The sequence below is a fragment of the Eublepharis macularius genome, chromosome 13 (assembly GCF_028583425.1).
Source record: "Eublepharis macularius isolate TG4126 chromosome 13, MPM_Emac_v1.0, whole genome shotgun sequence".
In the NCBI taxonomy this organism is placed as follows: domain Eukaryota; kingdom Metazoa; phylum Chordata; class Lepidosauria; order Squamata; family Eublepharidae; genus Eublepharis; species Eublepharis macularius.
The window spans coordinates 25,003,602-25,022,360 of NC_072802.1; positions in this window are offsets into that span (position 1 = coordinate 25,003,602).

Consider the following 18,759-nt stretch of genomic DNA (forward strand, 5'->3'; position numbering starts at 1 on the left):
CAACAACAACATTTGGTTTATATACTGCTCTTCAGGGCAACTTAACACCCACTTGGTCTCTGCAAGGTTACCAGTTACTGAAACTGCAGGGCAGAAAGCAGTCTAGGATAAAGTAGAGAGAATCAACAAAATCTGAATATCTCAACTCTTAAATGTCTATTATTTGCATATGATTTAGTAGGCCAGAATGCTTCTTGTTGCCCCAAGATTTGGTATGGTGGTAGAGGAGGGTGTTTGCAAAATAAAAAGGTTCTAAGGATAAATCTTCTGAGCCAGAAGATGGGAACAGATGCTGGAAGCCCTGGGACCTCATGGACAGACAATGGGAGCCCTGGGATGCCTCAGTCCTCCATGGAGTGAGCGATTGCCTAGAAATGGCCAGTGTGGTGTAGAGGTTAGAGCATTATACTAGGTCCTGGGAGGCCCAGATTCAACTCCCTACATTGCCTTGAAGCTTGCTGGATGACCCTAGAGCAGTTACCCTCTCTCAGTCTCAGCTGGTGCATAAGTTTGTTTTGAGGATAAAATGGGGAAGGGACAGTCCTATGTAGTTCCTTGGAGAAAAAATTACTAGGTAGTTAGTGGGGTGGCCACATCAGGAGCTTCCAATTTTGGGAGGTGCCACTAAACCTTCCCACATTTCACACTGTCTTCTGTTAAGTGGAAATTGGGTTCCAGACCCTGAGGCCTTAGGACAAAGCAGAGCTTGGTGCTTTTCATGTACTCAAAGATCTTCATAAATATTCATCCGGAGGCAATGAAAAGCACAATTTCTGCAATCAAAATAATCAGTTTTCCACCCACTTGTCTCCCTGTCAGCAAATGACATTTTTGTATTCCATCAGGGATGATAGAAGAGTCAAGGGATTTGGGTAAAGCTACATCAGCTGAAAATACAGAAGACGATACTGCATCAATTCACCCCTCTCCTTTCATCGTAAACAAGAGACTTTGTTTTCTGATCGCTTTCTTTCATGTTGGTAATATAGAACTCCAACATGACTTGTTTAAAAAGCTGCGAAGAGGATTTGGGATTAGTTATCATTGAGGAAGAGTTGTGTAAAAACTCTGCAGGTGACAAAAGTAACCAGTGAGAGAAGCTTGTCTTTATTATGTCTTCAGAGCACATACACAGGATATTATATCCACGCCAGTAAATACGTCTCCGAAGAAAGCCACTCTTGTTTACCGAAGAAACCAAACAACAAAAAAGAGCTTCTTTTCAAATTGAGTCAGTCGCAGTTTGCTTCGTTAAATTTTGCAGGAGCCATAATGACAGTGACTGAAAAGACCTAGGAATTTAAGCTCATGCAGCATAGGGGTGATTTTTGAATGTATCATCCCCCCCAAATCTCTGAATTTGATTTTGCTTCTCCCTTGAATGACTTAGTCCTCACAGCAAATGTGTTTCCTAATATATATCAATTTTCAACATACAACATTCTTTGTCAGTAAATCAGCATTATATGTACTTTATGTTTATAAATGATGAACATGGTATATGTAAGTGCTGTATAAATTGGATGTAATAACTACAACATGAATTCACAATACTAATGAAACCTACAAAGCCAGCAACAGGGAAAAGCAGAAAAGGGAACCCACCAACAAAAACATTCATTAGTGGGTGCCTGAGGCCCTTGAGAGCCTCTGCCAGTCTGAGCAGACAGTACTGATCTTGATGGACCAACGGTCTGATTCCATATAAGGCGACTTCAGATGTCTGTTTATCTCACTGGTTTAGCACAATGGCTGTGAAATAGAAAGTCACTGGTTCGAATCTTACCTCAGCCATTAACTGGGTAGGCAAGCCAATTTCATTCAGCCTATCCTCTTCACATATACAATACTGGGGTCAGAGGGAGGACTGGATTCCTCCCATTTTGTTCCTTTTATTGTGCCATCAGTTCACTTTGTGCAGTCCATTTCTGCTCCTAAATCCTAATATAATTAGTAACTTTTCTCAAATGAAGTCTAGGTTTGCTGAGATTCTGTTTTCTTCCATTCTTTCCCAACTTTTCCTCCTTTACGTTTCCCATGCATATGACCACATTGATAATACACTGTAAAAAACAATCTTGTTGATGTGGTTTTATGAATGAGACTGCTTTTTTGTACTGTTTTACTGTTGTACATCTCCTCGGCCTCTTTCTTATTGATCTATGTATACATGTGCATTGAATATTTATATCAAGATCATTTTTCCAATAGTTTACCAATGCACATGTACAGTGACAAAGGAGGTAAAGGTGCACAGCAACCATGCATGGATATCTCTGAGAATAAAATTTGGAATTAGTGGACAATTCCTAATGTAGTAAAACAAGACCATGTTAATTTGACACTCCAAAACCTAGAGAGATATTTGAATGGGGAGATTTTTGGAAGACTCCCTATGGGACAATAATACTAACTCACTTTACAATTTTAGTGCAAGGATTTCTAAAAGGAAGTATGTGAAGCCCTCTGCTCTCTCATGCTGTTTTGTAAATGCAGAAATTTAATAATTGCCAAGTGGAGGTATCCAGCTCAAGGATCTAAGTAGTAGCAAAACTGATCCAGGAAGACTTACTGGATGGCAATAGTGTATGGGCAAAGATGTTTCAAGTGAATTCCTCAGGCTCATTTGAGATATCAAGCTGAGAAGACCAAGAGCAAAACCAAAAGACAACTGAGGGCCAAGAATCAATCAATCTTGTCCAGGAAGCAGGAGATGAGGCAGAGAGAAAAGATGAAAGAACGCCGGACACATTTATAGATAGGCAGAATCAGCAAGGTCCTATAGGCAGAGCGACCTAGAGATTCTGGAACAGAAATGCTGGGAGGCTGGTGATTGTCTGCAATAACCATCAAGTGATGAAAGTCAGGCCCCAACAATGTGAGGAGTTTGCATGTTATATGAGGACTCTCCTTTTCATTCTGCCAATATAGCATTAATGTTTTTCACTATTCTGAAGATGGTGATGCAGATGGTGGAACTTTCTTAGTTGTTGGTTGTAGCGGTTGGCTCGTCCAGAAGCAATTCATATACATACCATTATGCAGAAGTCCCCTCATTGCATTATGGGAACATTGCTACCTGAAATATCCATATAGCTATTGGACACTTAGAAGGTTATGTTATGGACTGTATAAAAAGAATGCAACCAAAGCTTAATGGAAATCATTTCTCTGTGAGGATTAGCGCTAGCAGTATACCTGAGAAAAGTGAACCAAAGAGTTTTGATGTCAAGCAAAATGTCCATTGGGAGGAGTTTCACACATCCCAAAGTTTGTATCAGAACCTGAATTTCAAGGTTTCAAACATACTCAGAGGAAGGTCTCTCATAGTCATACCAAATACATGGAGTATTTGAGGTGTTGGAAACCGCAAGATATTTTCCCTGTGACAAGAATTGCAAAACAGTGATATGAGAACTCTCCTGTAGCTCATATTGCAATTGACTCCCGTTCAAATTTTCACAGATATCTGGTGCTTCACCAGCATGACACAGATGCAAAAGCAGTAGATGAATTCAAAATGTGCTGCTAAGGCACAGCCAACTTATGGTGATCCTGTACGGTTTTCAAGGCAAGAGACAAACTGAAGGGGTTTGCCATTGCCTGCCTCAGAGGGCGAAGCTACAAGTGACGAATGGCACTTGAACAGCAAGTGTATTTCTCCCTGTTCACTTGCGCTCCACTCAATCCACTTGCTGTTCAAGTGTCATTCGTCACTTGTAGCTTGGCCCCAAGTGGCAACCCTGGACTTCCTTGGTGGTGTTCCATCCCATTTCTAACCAACACTGACCTTGTTTAACTTCTGAGATCCAACAAGATTCTGAGATCCAACAAGATAGTGTAAACCATCCAGGTCAAGGCACTTAAAATATAGCTGATTTTAAACAATGTCTTTGACCCAGTGTATGGTCAGCAGCACTCTCTGCCCTTTGCTTACTGTTGGCTGCAGCATAGGTGGATAGGTACCCACTGCACAGATGGTTCGGTGGCATTGCTCTGTTCCTGACATTACTGCTACAGTTGGGCACAGCACCAGCTAGGATGGGTGGGGCACTGGTGGCAGAGTCATTGGCCTTGCTGACATAATCATGAGGCCCCTTTCAAGAGTTGTGTCTGATGCCTGGGATGTCTGCCAGCTAGGCATTGAATCCAGAGGCCAGCCAAGAGGCCATCTTGGGGTCAAACTAGCTATATCCCCTTGTGAACTCTTGTGAGGTTGGGTGCTTTGAAAGAGTTCCCTGAGGCTCACTGGACCAGCATGGCATCTATACCACTCATAAAAGAAAGCCCTGAGAAAAGCTGAGGAGGATGTGCTTGAGGAAGCCCAAGCAGAGAGAGGGAGAACCCATGAATGTTAATCCCCTCTTCTCTGTGTGCTGAGGTTGCTAGGATCCTCATAGATAAACCAGAGGCTTACGCCCAGGATGTGTCTGAATGTACATGAGCAAGCACCACCAAGAACGACCTGACATTACGCTGAACAAGTGCCTTGCTAAATGCTGCCAACTGCACAGGTGCAAAAATACACAGATTTCTGCATATTTTGAATTTAACCTTAAGAACATCAGAAAAGCTCTGTTAGATTAGATCAGTGGTCCAGCTAGACCAGCATGCTCACACAGTGGTCAACCAGTTACTCTGGAGGGCCAACAACAGGGCATAGAGGCTGAGGTCTTCCCCTGATGTTGCCTTTGGGCAATGGTATCCAGAGGTTTACTGCCTCTGAATGTGGAGGTTCCATCTAGTAACCATGGCTAGTAGCCACTGATAGACATCTTCCCCATCACCCAAACATCAATGCAAACATGCAGCTGTTCCACCCAAAAGAAAATGGTTACTATGTCTAATTTTCAAAATCTTATTTGTGAAAATTGAATCATCGCTATGCAAAGGGCACTAGAAACAGGAAATGTATCAAAAGAGCAGCCTTTCACAGTGGAAACCTCAAGAATTTAATGGCATGGACTAGGACTTGGATGGCTTGGCTTCTCAATCAGCACTGTGAAAGCCAATAAAGTATGTGAAGGTAACTTCAATAAAACAGCAATTACTGGGTATAAATCAGAATGACATTTCCTCACAAATGTCACAGGGATTTTGAGCTGGCAGGGTAGGTAGAGAAGCAAAGCAGACACTTGGAAAACACCAAAATGCTTCCAAGTAGCTGCTGTAGTCAATTGTGTCGGCACTCTGAAGATTAAAACATCTTCATGCGGGCCTTGACATGGCAGATGGTAACAGCTCCTTTCGAGGTTTGCTTGGATGCAGATGCCTCAATGATCATACAACTTCGTGGTGCTTTTGAGTCCATGTGTATTTCGTGCCAACATGAATCTCCCTTTGTTGTTCAATTATGAAAGTTATTTTGGGAAGCTACAAAATCTTGGGAACTCGTGTTTTTTGTATGAGCGAAAGAAGCTGTGAGAGCTGATTCTCCAAGACCCAGTTAAGACAATCTTCAAGAGAAGTCTCGGGACCAATTTGTAGGACTTTTAAAAACATAACTGTTAGGCATTGCAAACTATTTTACACAAATGACTCTCTCTGTCTTGTGCTTTATATCTCTCTGCACGTCAACAACAGCTATTCACTTCTGTAAAACGGTGACGTGGACACCAAATGTGTTGTGTGGGGATAAACTGTTCCTGTTGCACATATTGTATGATAGTTGACTGCAAGTAAAGGATCATACATTGTCTCTTTTCAACTATGTCCCAGATTGCTGTCACATAGAAATAATGGGAGTCATTCAGAAGTGATCTGACCTCTCTCTGTGTCTCCCTTTTCAACTACCATTTCCCGATCTGATGGCGGTGAGTTATAGTGTGGGGTGTATACATTAATAAAGTAAATAAGGAAGCTTTTTGATAGAAAGTCTGTTTAAAAGGTGATCTAGCAAAACCCTTGGAAAATAAAAGGATAACTAAAGTCAAAAGAGCTTTAAAAGTAAGGTTTTTTAAAACAGAGAATGCTTGAAGGCCAGAATAATAGCAGTCTCGTTAGGAATGGACGTTTTAGATTTGTTTACTTGCTTTCTGTCCATCTGCGCTCTTTTTGAATCTTATTCCCCTAAAGCATCCCCCCCACACACACATTTGGCATTGTTTTGCCAGTTTGCATCCTCATCCTTCCCTTTCTCCAAGAGGAAGCCATTGCCTCTACTCTGGCACAATGCCTGACTTTATTATCACTGAAGAATAGCGCACAACTGCAATTCCATTTTACATAATTATCATGAAATAACCTGTGTTATTTTAGCAGCAGCAACATGGTAACTTCAAGGTAAATCTGTCGGAAGCAACCGTAATTACACAGCAACTCATCTTAATGGACTTGCATTACAAGCCGATAATGGCACTGAGAACTTGCCTCACCAACCATACGAGATTCAAGTAGGTCTGGGGACCCACAGACCCAAAGGATCGCACAAATGATTGCTTTTGGTAGCCTGTCTTGGAGAGAAGCCTTGAGCTTGTTTTCTTCCAAAGGCAATGGAATTGGGTTTGAGTCAAATTTCTATAAATGTCGAATTTTGTGTTAAATAGGGATGTTAAACAAATTTTGCAGTAACTGTGATTTGATTTGTAACTACATATTTTCTTTTGCAGTTTTCTCATCAGACATCAAAAAAAGAATGCTGTAAAAATTGCAGTCAAAAATGATGCCTCTCGTTCACGGTTTTGAGATTAAATATAGTACCAAGTGTACGGTGAACTTGTGTGACAATTCTAATATGCCCTTTACTTTGTGTGTGTATTTTGGGGGGTTGTGTTTCTGTGCATGTTACCCTTATTTTGTGAAACTGATGACTCATAATGTTTGGCTGATATTTCCTGACTGGATGCTAATTGGTAGGAGACAGGCCTCTGCTATGTATTCATGAGAGTTTTGAGGAGGTGATCCTCCCAGCTGAAAAGAGGGTGCAGATGCGTAAGTGTGAAGAAATGGCAGGCTGTGAATTTGGAAGAGACAATAAAACAGTCAGGCAGACAGAGACTGCTGTGAACTGGCTTGAAGCATCATAGTATGGGGTGATCTCCCCACCCTACCTCAGGATCTGATGTATACTAGTGGCCCACTACTCTGTGGGAGTGCATATTTCCCTCTATCTGTGCTTAACTTGTATTTGTAACTGAAGCAACAATTCTGTGAGGCCCCAGTGCTCTCTCCTCCCAAGGGAACCAGATAATGCTACATATTTGTTCTTGAAAGAGAGTAATTCCTAGAGTGTCAAACTTACTAATTATGCCAGTGGAACAGGGTTTTTTTTGGGGGGGGGGGATAAGGGCTTACTCTTGTATCATGGCAACAACTAAGATAACTGAGAGATTTGAACCAATAAGAGAAATTGGATAAGAATGATAGCAGACAAGGGGGGGGGGAGTTACTCACCATTTGTCATTGAAAGTAGAATGAAATAAGCGTTTCTGATGCTAGTTTTACACAAAAAGCAGACGGTCTCTCTGGCTTCACAAGCACCTGTCATAAATGCAGATAAACATATATTGAACAGTAATAAAACAAATGTTAAAACAACCACAGCAGCTTGATTCGGGCTGAATCAGGCTGAATTTGGCCTACTGTAGCACACAGGAGCACTCCCAGGTGTCATGTGGCCCACGTGATGACATCACTTCCGGGAAGTGATGTCATCATGTAGCTCTGGAGTGCATGCATAAAGCACACACATGAAGACTGAAGAAAGTTAAGTTTCAGGTCTTCCATCCAAAGGGTGAGGGGACCTAGCAACCCTAATGCCATGTGAGTCAAGGCATTTTGATGATAAGAGGCATGGAAGAAATCTTCTCTCTCATATGATGGTAAAAGAATAACACTTTTAGAGAAGGGAGAAGTGCATAGCAGGGAGCCATCTTTTCAGACCTGCCAACGTCACGCTATCAATCAAGCCAATCAGGGCTCGCTTGGTTAATTGGCATTGCTAGCTGTGTGAAATTAAGGAGAGAAACCAGGGAGGGTGAGAGCCAGGTGCTCAAGGACACCAGCAGAGATCTGCAGGTGTTGGAAATTAGCAGGCCAGCACATTTTTTTCTCAGATAGGCCCGAGCCAGGCCTGCAACAATTTATAGTTGAACCAAAGTTCGGTCACTTTAGCCAGGATCTTAAAGGCTGTGTAGGCCTGTTCCTTACACAACGCTCTCCTACCAGTGCCATGAACTCTGCAGGTGGCCTTGGGTAAGCCACTCCTCTCAGCCCCAGCTGTATTATGGGGGTAATAGGGTTGCCAGGCCCCCTCAGTCTCCCAGCGGGAGATTGGGGCCTGGCTCTTACCTGGGGGGCAGGGTGCGTGCGTCACTTCTCTGAAGTGATGTCATCACGTAGCCCCTGGATTGCACTGTTGGGGCCTGCTGCGGAGTGCAGGAATGCTCCTGCACTTCGCAGCAGCCCCAAACGGGCCCAATCTGCTCCAAAACGGGCATGGATTGGGCCCATTTTGGCACGGATCAGGCCCGTTTTGGGCTCCTTCGGAGCACAGGAGCTTTCCTGCGCTCTGCAGGGGCCCACAATGGGCCCAATCCGTGCCAAAACAGGCCTGATCCTGGTGGCTGTTGTGCATGGGGGCGCACATTACCGCAGGGGGGCACGCATGGAAGGTGCGCACCCCCCTGCTGGCCAGGTAAGTAGGGGCGGGGGTGGGAGGGTGAGGGCGGGGGATCCCCTGCCCCCTCCGGGAGTCTGGTAGCCCTAGGGGGTAATGATAACACTGACTTTGTTCGCCACTCTGTGTGGGGCTGTAATCTGTCTACAAGAGTGATATATAAGCACACTGTTGTTATATACATCATTAGGTTAACTGCTGCAACCTTAGGAATGCTCCACTGGCGTCAGTAAAAGAAACTATAAGCTAGCAAGCAGCCTAATACTGCTGGGAACCAGTTGTATGGGGGTAGTAAACGATACATGGGATTAATAGAATGCTGATGAGAAATTTGAAGATGAGGTTCAGGGAATTAGCTGGAGAAGCAGGCTGATCTTTTATGACATAACTAATTATGAGGCAATAAAAAGACATTATATTGATTCATTGCTTTGAGTGATGGTGGGAGGGTTGATGCATGAACCTAATGTGTGGCTTGGTACAGGGCACGGGCATTGGCCTGACTACACCAAAATGAAGGGGCTGTTCTTTGCACCTATTAAACATACAAAATTGTTTCTCAGATTCACGATTGATTTGATAGGTGCAAAGATGAACCCTTAGGCTTCCTTAGTTAGAAGTCCTTAGTTATCATTATTGTAGCTGACTACCACTCAGACCTGAAGGCTGAAGGAGAGTAGGAGTATATTAAAACAAACATCTTCTCATTTATAATGCTGATAGGTTCATTTTATATAGATTTACACGTTCTTCTTTCCCTGCTGAACTTCTGGGAAGGAGTCCCTGCATATCTGCCATTGAGTTCTTTCACATGGCAGATAATTCTAGGGTTTATTCTTAGACATGGGATACAATCTCGTCTTCTTGTGTGGCGTTTCATGTTTATTGGCCACTGACAATTATGTATTTTCTGTTGTTTATATTAGGGCTGTTTCTTTACCTTTAATTCCTCTCTTTGTCTCTCTCACTAAAAAAATAACAATTCTTATTAGTCTCCTCAGCTTGTTAACAGTATTATTATCTGGTTTAATACGCTACTTGTAAGCCCCCTTTGTGCCTGTTTAACATTTTGGAAAAAATAAATAAAGGGTGACTTGGGAATTCAGTGTTAACTTTCTTCTTATTCACTGTTTTTATGTTCTTGGCTCTTGTACGGTGTGTTGATTGACAGTTTAAAACTATGCTAAAGTGTCCTTGTCGGGAGGAGCTGCCTTGCTGCATCAGACCAAAGATCTATCTTATTCCGGTACTCTGTTTCCACCAGTGGCCAGGCAGATATCTCTTTACAGTTATTGTGAGCGCACAATGGAATAACACAATACATTCTTTCATTTGTGAATTTCAGGGTGACATCTGCAAGGGAGGATAGACAATAACGGTGGGAAGCTGTCTTCCTAAGAATACACTTTGAAAACCAGTTCTCTTGATGGGTCATTGCAAAGATTTTATCTTATTGTTATTTCCCATACAGTGCTAAAACATCTCAGGTATGTTGCTCTTTTACATGATTCTCATATATGGCTGGTACTGGAAAATATAGTCGCAAGGGGAGCAATATGATATGGTTCATGTGTATAACACACATACACTGGCACAGTGAATGAGGAGAGAACACCCAGAAAAAATAGTTTCCTCCCCTCAATGAGAAAGACTAGATTTCCCCAGCCCATTCTGAGTCGAGCTGAGAGGAGCTCATCCATCCCAATTCAGTCACTCAAGAAGGCACTCACTCACTTTCTACTTAGATCGGATGTCAGAATGTTAAACTGTCTATAGTCAATTTCTTCTTAAGTGCAAGACTCTATCAGTGACTTATTCCAGGACTGGAAGAAAGATTTTCAGGTCACTGAAAGATTCACTTGGCTTTGCAGTGAGTAATCTTTTTTTTATCTGTGCTCCACTAGAGGTGAAGAGATTAAACAAGCCGGTTTGTTCTCGACCAAATAAGATAGAAATTCAGCATTATCATTTTCTCTGATTACTATCTTGTACAGGTAATTACACTTCTCCTTTGCACATAATTAAGGCAAAGGTTGATTTCCATTCATTCTTCACAGTGGTAAAATTATCAAGTTACTTTTCAACTAATTATTTTCTGTAGCATAGCAAGGTAGCAGATCTACTGTCACATCCCATTTAGCAAACACTGAATAGGTCTGAATAAGACTTCTCACAGACTGGAACTTTTATGATATTAATTTGTAAAGGGGGGAAAATCTTTGGATGAATGCTAACAAAGTTGCAAATTAATTTCCTTTGAAAGAAATAAATTGGCATATTTGTATCTTTTTCTCAATCATTTGTCTTTTAAGCTTGCCCTATTGTTTTTAGATTATTCAAAGTTTAATGTGTCAAAATTTGTCAAAAAAATTGCACTTTTCTCAAAGTGTTTTCAAATGTCTTGAGACAAGCTTGTAGATTGAACAATGAATCAAGACAGCACATTGTGATGTCATAACTTTTAAAAAAATAAATTATTTGGTAAAGGGCCAGATGACATCTGATGATGGGCGCTCCATGGTCTGAGAGCATCTAAGGGTTACTTTTCCTTAACTGAAGTTGTACACGAACCTCATTTGGAAAAGAGCCATGGTGTAGGTAGGGTGGTTAACTCTTCATGCCCAGGCAGTTTTCCCAGCACAGAACATCTCCTTGGAGCTGTGAGGGGGGCAGGGCATACATGCAGAATGGAGGGCAGTATGTCATATATGCCTCCTGCATATCTGCCATGAATGTATATTGGCTCTGCCTCTGGTCTCTGAGAGTATGGGAAGTTCTTTATTGCTGCAATGTCAGTAGGTTATCTTGCAAATGTTTTCTTTCTTTTTCTCACTCCACTGAGCCAGTGTCCTTGACTGCCGGCTGAAACTGGCTCGAGATGTATCCTTCTTGAGAACCAAAGATAAGTTCATCTTTCTCACTGTCTGCTCTGAAACAATGTCTCACTCCAACCCCCCCCCCTTCCCGCCGTTAATAGTCCTCTTTCCCAAAGGCAGAAATATTCCCTATAACTAACATTGCTAGCCTCACATATGTCACTTCTGCCAATTCCACTGTCTGAGCACCTTGTACCGAGTGGATCTCTATTAAAGTTACTTCAACTGGAACACCTGTGTGTTAACTGTGGAGAACTTGGGGATCTAACTGCCAGGGACTGACAGAATATTTCTTTGCCCCTAAGGGACAAACAGCACTTTCTAAAGGCTTTTCAGGATGGGAAAACAGAAAGGGACTTTTCTTTCACACCACATTTCCAGAAGTTATTAATTTGATTTATATCCCGATATATCTTGGGCACAGGATGATTTACAGCAGTTTGTCCAACTGAGTTCTGTCTTTAAAAGCTCCACAATCTAAACAATTTGAATATGAATTTGGGGACAAATCACAAGCATGTCATCTCTGGAGCTATTCCTAGGAGATAGATGGATTTCCACTGGAAAATCCAGGCCCTGGAATGCCCCTCCTCTCCAGCTGCAGTAATAACTGCCAGTGTGAACCGGGGCCCCATGTAGCTGTTGTTTAGAATTTTTTTTTAAAAAAAAAAGTTTGGAAGCAGTAATCACAGAACATCCCATATAGATTGGGCTAAAAGATTTTCAGCAGAGAGAAACTGTGAAGGACACTTCTCCTTCCTGACTCCAAAGTCCTCCAGAAAAGAAATTATAACGTATCCTGCAAAAAATCATTTTAATTAGCACAGGCAAATCATAAAAAATAAGCATTTTGTGACACATTAAAGACTAACAAATTTATTGTGGCATAAACTTTCATGGGCTGGAGAAACCTTCACTAAGTATGTATAAAGTGCATCTTCAAACCATGGATCAGCCCCCCCGGCCCCCTGACCTCTCTAGAGCTGCCATTTTTGCTGCCCTTTGGAAGTATCTGCTCCGAATGCACATGTGCGAGCAAGGACAGATGCAAGCAGAGCCAGATCTAGGGGCGCGGGCTTCTGGTGCAACCCTTGAGCGCAGGGCTAGGAGGTCCTACACGCATGGCAAGCCAGCCGTCCCATCGGCGGGGCTGGTGAGGGCCTCCTAACCGTGCACTCAGCCTCCAGGGCAGCGGGCAGCCGCGCCCAGTGCCCCCTCTTTGACGGTGCCGGGGGCAGGCTACCTCCCCTGCCCCCCCTCAATCCAGCCCTGCATGCAAGCTGAAAGAAGCATGACTCTGACCCTTAGCTTGTTCCTCACTATGATACATCTCCTAGCTCTTAGCTTGTGTTTCCTGTCCTCAGCTTTTTTGATGTGCTGCTCTTGGTCTCAGGCTTGATATGAGTGAAACCATACATCTGATTCCTACACATCATGTAACTCTCGTGTCAGGTGTGATTTTCCTCATCCTACCTTCAGAACAGTGGTATATTTATTTACTTACTTCTTTTATGCATCATCGTTCTCCCCAATGGGGATTCAAAGCACCTTATATTGTTCTCCTTTATCTTCACAACAATAGATTAGGTAGACTAGGCTGAAAGAGTGTGACTGGCCCAAGGTCAATCAGTGACCTGCCATTACAAAATGGGGTTTTGAACCTGGGTCTCCCAGATCCTACTCTGACACTCTAATCACTACCCAACATTGGCTTTATAAGGTAAGTTAGGCTGAGAAAGAGAGTGATAGTGCAAAGGTTATCGTCTGAGCTTCATAGTTAAGTTGGTGTTTTAATCAAGGTCTCTCCAAATCATAGTCAATCACCCTAGTACATTTTACTACATCTAGAACTGTCCACCCAAGATTTTTCCTAGTTCAAGGTGGACATTTGCTTTCATTTTCATTTGTAAAAACTCTCTCTCCAGCTACTATGTGAGCATGGAAGGTGCTTAAATGGGATCCAAAAACATGGATGGTATTGAAGGGTATAGTATATCTAGAGGTCAGTTACTTCCTGATACAGGCAAATCACACCATCTTTGGAAAACCATCTGCACACTACATGGACCATTGGAAGCACATTCTTAACTGACAACAACGTCATCTGGAATGCCATTGGGTTTGCACATTGAAATCCATACTTTTGAATCCGGAAGTAATTAATTGATTAATATATAGATTAACCCAATTAATACATTGAGCTCTGCATTGTTAATCAATAATTTTAAACAACAGCTACATAGAGAAAGTTCTCTCTAGCCAATGGGAGTTTTATATCAACTTGGGATACTTCATTCAATTCACATTTTAATTGAAGGCAAGCTTGCTTTTGATTAGATCAGTTTTAAATGAACTAATCAGACTAGCTGAACTAATCAAAGTTGAAGCTGGTATGGTGAATTAATCCAAGTCAATAATAAGTAAAGTTCCCCACAAGGTGAAAAATTAAACCTCTACATTTCACAGATAGTAGTGATTACGGTGTTGTGATTATGAATAGACATTTCTGCACTTTAGTATAGCTGTGCAGATTTCCCGCATGATATTCCTTTATTATGCCATAAGTTTATTCAGCCCTGCATGATAAGCATCCTGAATTCTTGTTCAGACACAAACATGGTGGACAAACCAACAAGTGACCATACCTTGACCAAACATTGTTTGTACATTAAGCCAAATCCTGATTGGATTGTCTCAGTATTTTCTGTCAAAATTAGTGAACAGCTTTGCTTCTGCACAATACCAGTTTGTCCTATTGGACCAAGTTGTGCCCTGGTGAACAACAATTACATTGCATATTGCAGACTGGACTCGAATAATGCTTTTTACTGCAGACCAACAAGGCTACCCACCTAAAACTATGTTCATGAAGTGATTACAAGAACCGATTACAGCTAGGTTCATGGGCAGACACTGAAGGTCTGCAGAGACATCTAAGTAATAAGTCTCAACTCAAGAATCTCAAGCATATTTTGGTTCCTTTAACTAGGTGCCATTTAACTATTGGGGGAGCAGAAGTGCAAGAAAGTAGTCTGTAATAATGAAAACAAATTGGGGTGCTTCCAGACAGCTCAGTAAACGATTGATTCATGACCTGCAAATAGAATGCAAGCTGAATCTGCAATTTATTTAGCATCCCTGATAGAAAAAGTTCATAAATCAATACAAATTTGATGTATTTTGAGCACTTTGTTAGTGAAATTGTATATATCTATAACAGGGGTCTGCCAGATATTTTTAGAAAGTGGGCAGGGCCAGGAGGGGATTATGCCCAGCAGGGCTTCTGATTGGCCATTGGACATATGACTGGCTGCAGAATTTTAAACGGTTGCTTCAGCAGCAGCTGACACCACCTCACAAGGGTCTTCTCTGTGTGACTGAGGTAAATTGTATGGATGCAAGGACATTTTTTTAAACACTATGTTCATTTTAAAAGGCATCCAGATAAACAGAGTTTGTCCCTAAAATACTGAAGAGTTATATCAGAGTTATGCATGACCTCAATCTGCGACATTTTCTGATTTGCTCCACTCCTTCTAGCAGCCATTTTGTGGTTGTACCCACTAACCACCCTGTGTCAAAATTCCAAAGGTGCCCACAATATGAAAAAAGTTGGGGACTCTGATCTAGAAATTACAATCTTAGCTCAAAATGCTACAAAAAGAATGCCCTTATTCTGTGTGTTTATTATTAGATTGATATCTCATCTCTCTTTTTTGAAATAAAAACTTAACAAACAAATGCAAATAAAGAATAAATAGTAATTAGTAAAAACAAATCAAAGGCCATGCTATCCCTTCTTCTCTCTCTGGTATCTTGGTTGATCACTAAAATAGTCCAAGAATGGAAGTGTTGTGTGATATTTGAACATATTGGGTGATGGAAGTGGCCTTTGTCTCTCTTCTGCAAAATGTCTGGTCACTGATTTGTCTTCATACAATGCTGATTTTAGGAGCCTCTTTCTTCTTAGACCACTCTGTCTTCTGGGAGTTCCCATCCCATATTTGCTACACCAGCCAAATTCAACTATAAATTTGTTTTAAATGATGGACATTTGTGCAAAATTGCAAGAACTCACAATGGCTTTGTTATTTCACTGACAGCCTTCTTTTCAGTGACTAAGACTTTTTATTCATTTTTTTAACAATAGCACTTACAAAACTCCAAAATGAAATTCTGATAATATATGCCAACGATGACAGAATAAAAGACCATTAAGAAATCCTCTATTATGCAGTGTAGCTGGAGGGGGAAAAAAAATCAGATCTTCCTTTTTAGTGAGTTGTTTGATGTACAATAAAGCTGGTATTTCATTATCAGTTAAGAGAATTTATTTGGGTTGAGAGAAAACAGTGAACATATATATGCTGCCCGCTCTATTTTGCATTGGTGATATTGGATTCTCTACTGGGAACAGCAACTCAGCAGATTCAGTGCACTTTGCCACATGAATGTTCTGGAAAACCTAGATCCATCTTCAGAAGGGTCCATGTTTAGAACATTTTAACCCTCCCAAGGAAACGGGGGTTGTTTTGACCCCAGACGTCTTTCAAAAAATTCGTTTATCCATTTGAAACTTTCTACAAATACTAATCTTCTGTTACGCTTTCTCCTCAATGAATTCCAGTGCCCTAAAGTCCCTCTCTTCCCTCCACACTTCCTTTCTTTTTTAAGTTTGAACTTCATCAAATGCATAAACGGGGTCATTCTGGCCCCCAATAGACCTGTCTTGAAAGGGAAAGTACTTTGCATAATTGTACATGGGGAGTCTAGTGACTCCAACAAATAATGAAAAATGATTTTAGCACGATTTCCAGGTATAAATAGATGGACCAACACCTATTATCTCCATTTTATAGAAAGGTGGAACAAATAGTGAAAACTAAAATTTCTCTCCATAATTTATATCCATAGACATGTGTGGAGTAAAAATATCGCACTTTTGGCTTGGGGGTTTTATGCTACTTTTGGAATTGTGGGGGTTGTAATGACCCTCAAGGAAACCACTATTTGCAATCTGAATTGTTGTGCATATCGTAGGAGCAGGTAAAAGCCCTGTGTTTGAGCTTTCTCAAAGCTTCCCATATGTCCAGAGACACATGGAAATGTATTGCAGTTTTGGAAAATGGGATCATTCTATCCCCCTGCAAGCCAAGCCTGGGAATGTTTGTAGGCATCCTCTGAACCTCTTCACATTTTCCAGACTTGAACAAGCCATTCAGCCTGGAAATTTAGATGACCCTTAGCCATTTGTCCACTGAACTGATTGTTTCCCTTTGTTATTCAGGTGCAGCCTGAGGGCAGGTTAAAAGAAGGCTAGCAGTTAAAACAGTTAAAAATAATTGCTTTGTTTAAAATAAACTGTCTCATTCCCTAAAAGTGTAGGGGGTCAATTTTACCCCATTTACATTTCTGTGAAGATTTGATGTTTTCAATAAGGGGTATTTTTGACCCCAATTCCAGATTTTACACTCATTTGTCCTGCATTGCTGAAGAAAGTTATTCTTGAGGTCTGATTTTTTTTCTTAGTAGCTAATGCCATGATTGCGAGTTCTATCAGGTTTCCATTTTGGGGCTGTATGTTGGGGTCATTTTGACCCCAATTCCCAAGTAGTGTAGTTGGGTTTTTTCCTTGGGAGGGTTAATTAGTAAATAGCAGCCCTTCCTAATTAAAATTGGAGCCTCAGAGTCAGAGAGGTTTTTTTTAAAGAAAGAGCCCTTTCCCCCACCCCATTTTCCTAGTGAAGCTGCTCTTTGCCCCATCAACAAATTTCAACTCCAGGAGGTCATTGGAGGTCAAGAATGGAATGAGAAGGAGAAGATACAGCTCCTCCTACCTCCAAGCTCCAGCCTTTGTTCCATGGGTGCTATTTGCCAACAATCCATTCACCGATCTCCCTGAGTCTTGTCTTAATCTTTGGAGAGGAGGGGCAATTTGGAATCCCATTGGGCTAAGAATGGGCATGCATGTAATGCTTCCAAGTGCACTGTCCCATACTGTTTGAATACACAGAAATTGACCTGCCAAAGAGGCTTAAGCAGCTCACAGACAGCCAAACTGATTGATGTAAAACTGGCTCCCTGCTTGCAACTGGACAGCAGACTGTGAGCATATATGATGGGTGTTTGAGCACTGTAGAAGTCACCTACAATAACTGAATGGCTGTCTCCGGAGGTGAGACAATAAAATTGGGAAAGGTTTGAGTAAACCTTTCTGAGTGTTACTAAAAGTAAAAAAGGTGCTTGATAACCCACGATGGCTGGACAGGCAAGGCTTATCAGAATAGCCTAGACTGGGAAAACAGATAAGGGAAGATCAGCGGGATGTGGAGGTGATTAATTCAGGAACTCCAGGACAACCCTATTGTCTTAGGATCTTTGCACATCTCCTGGCATGTGGGACTGAAAGCTAGGCCCTTTTCACACTGCTTACCAGGACACGCAATGACGCAGAACATCACACTACAAACGCGGAAAATCGTGTTTTCTCGTGGGAGATTTGCATGACATCGCACAAATCTTGCATGATGTTGTGCAAATCTCGTGCAAGAAAATGCGATTTTCCACGTTTGTAGCGATGTTCCGCGTCGTTGCGAGTCCCGGTAAGCAGTGTGAAAAGGGCCCTAGTCTCACCTCATGACTCACGTTAGTAGTTTTCCAACTCCTGGCTGGGGGTTATCAGCCATTTTCTGCCATGCCAGGCAGCATTTCTGTGCTTAAAACACATGAGGAGAGGGGCTTATGATATAGCCATCTCCATAAATTTCCCTATTAGCATCAGGGCAGGTTCGACTGCTAACGTACCTACACTCTGAAGCAATACAGTCTCATCTAATTTTGACTACTCATTATGCTGCATTAATAGATCTAGGCCATGAAGGAAGAAATAAGTGTTATATATATTGAGATATTTTCCTGGGCTTTCTCCTTCCCTCTTCTCCTGTGAAATTTCCTAGTATTTTCATCTTCTACATATCTTATTTCTAGGAGGGATGATGACTAGAGAAGATCCCTGTTCCAGTCTTTGATATCTTCAGTTGATGAATCTCAAGCAACTGGTACCAAGAAAGACAAGAGCTCTTCCACACCATAGTGAATCACTGCCAATCAGAGATGATAATACTGAGTTACAGCCAGTCATGAATATGCATGACTGGTTGTTGCTCTTTCAATCAAAGAAACATTCTGGTGTTAATTAGATGTTTTCAAAGAAAGAGCTCAGGATATAGATATCTGCCATCTTCCTCACCCAAATAAAACAAAACA